Below are 2500 nucleotides of genomic sequence, written 5' to 3'. Positions count from 1 at the left end.
GAGTGGTTTTGCCATTTGTGTGTAGAGTTTTGCAAAAAAAGCCATAGTTACAAAAAATGTGTTTAAGCATTCAGAAAAAACTGTATTACGCTTCCGCAATGGGAGTCTATGGCAGCCCATAGAACCGTCTGGTGAAAAGTTGTGAAATTTGGCACACTGATTAGGGACAGTCCCATGATTAATGTCACCAAGTTTCATGATGGCACCTCAAGCACTCTAGTGCCACCAACAGGCCAAAGTTGGACGTGCGTTCACGCACGTAACTTTTGACCCGTATGGCCGATTGTCAAAAATGAGGTATCGTTGGAATCCTTGGACCAAGCCGAGTTCAACGTCAATTTCCGCTATGATGGATTTTCCGCCATTTTGGATTTCATCAAAAACACACCAAATTTTACACAGATCATCTTCAGACCAAGCCTCACAAAAGTTATCAGTTTTCATCTTCGGAAGTATTACCGTTCGCCCGTAACAGCCAATCAAAATTTGCGGCGAAGCCACAAAACAGGAAGTGAGCTCATATCTCAGCAACCCTTGCATGTATCAAAGCCAAACTTGGTGCATGGACTCAGGACCCAATCAGGGGGACGCTCAAGAAATCTGGTGACCTTTGACCTCTAGGGGGCGCTGTAATTAAGAAACATGCCTTTTGGCCTGTAGCTGCTGTTGTGCTTAGAATTAAAACGCACTAGTGGTGTCTGGTAATACTGTTGGAAGTCCTTAGGCCGACCCAAGCCAACTTGTGATGTCATCGTAATTGATTCGGCCACCATATTGGATTTAATCAAAAACATGAATAAGTATTCGCATGTCACAAGTTTCAGCTGATCCTCACCAAAATTGGCAGAAACCATCTTCAGACCATGCCTTATCAGTGTATTTTTTTCTGGAACAATTGACAGAAGCGTTCGCCTGTAACAGCCAATCGAAATTTGCGGCGAAGCCGCCAAACAGGAAGTGAGCACATATCTCAGCAACGCTTTCATGTATCAAAACCAAACTTAGTACATGGTCCTCAGGACCCACCAGGAGGACGCTCAATAAATTTGGTGACCTTTGACCTCTAGGGGGCTCTGTAATTGGCAAAAATGTATTTTGGCCTGTAGTTGCTGCATTATTCTGCAATGGAGGTCAATGGCAGCCCATAGAACCGTCTGGTTCATCCTGATGATGCACAAATAATTTGGTGACCTTTGACCTCTATGGGGGCATTGAAATCACAGCAAGCATGATAATATTTCAATCGATCTTTTATTTTTGATGTGAAACTGATGACAGCGAGTTCCATCCAGTTAATTCTAAAGCGTGCGTGCAAGAGTGGGGCAGGGTGGGACGGGCACGGGCGATTGCGGCGGTGGGCTGGCTGGGTGAGGGGGCGGCGACACTCAGCCCTGGTTCAGCCCCACAAAATCAGTTATGTTTTGATGTGAAACTTGACCTTGTAACTCAGCCAATCTTGGGTTGTATGGCATGGAACTTGCTGTGACTGCTTAAGGCTATATGTCTGATGCAACGGCATTGACTTACATGGCAAATCTGGCCTGCTGAACTGGCCTGCTTGGCCCCCTCATTGCTGCTTGCAGCTATATTATTTAGTTTGAACTTTGTGTGGGAGGCGTGTAGTGCTTGTATGTGTATGTCTCTGGGTGTGTGTTGTGTGTGTGTCTGTGTGTGTGTGTGTGTGTGTGTGTGTGTGTGTGTGTGTGTGTGTGTGTGTGTGTGTGTGTGATAGGAGAGTAAACATCACATACACACACATACACACACACACACACATACACACACACACACACACACAAACACAGACATACACACACACACAAACACACACAAACACACAAAAACACACAGACATACACATGCTGTACTGAACAAATTGAACTCTAGCCCAAATTGAACTCTTTGCCATTGGCCACACTGGTGTACTTTTGCTAGGACTTTAAATGGTAAATATGAAACCAATAGTTCAACATGCCTCCCACCACAATGACTAAACACTATTTTAGTATTAGTCACTAGACAAGAGGAAACGGGTGTCACAGAGCCAGTTGATCGTGAAATGACAGCAGAAATAGACACCACGTGGCATTCATTAAGGTCTGTATTATTAGTGTGTTGGCACTTCAGAAGGAGGAATAATGGGTTGGTGGACTTTCAATGGAGCAGTAAGTAGCTTTAAAAAAAAAAACTATGAAAGAAAATGGGGGAAAAAACTAAAATGCTTTTGGACTTACAATGATAATGTTACCCTGAAACAATGTATATAATATATAATGATATAAACTACTCTTATTATTATACACCTGGAAGCATTTCTTTTTTTCCACAACATAAATCTTTGACTGACCCTTTAAGATGTTACATAAATACATCTTTGACTGACCCTTTAAGACCAATAACACATTCCAAAATGGAGTATCTTAAATGTCACATATGATTGCTACATGTCAGACAAAGAGGTTGTGTTTGGGGTTCTGAGAATGTGCTTGGCAGTTAATGG

The sequence above is a fragment of the Alosa sapidissima genome, chromosome 8 (genome assembly GCF_018492685.1).
Source record: "Alosa sapidissima isolate fAloSap1 chromosome 8, fAloSap1.pri, whole genome shotgun sequence".
Classification (NCBI taxonomy): Eukaryota; Metazoa; Chordata; class Actinopteri; order Clupeiformes; family Clupeidae; genus Alosa; species Alosa sapidissima.
This window is presented reverse-complemented; position numbering follows the sequence as displayed.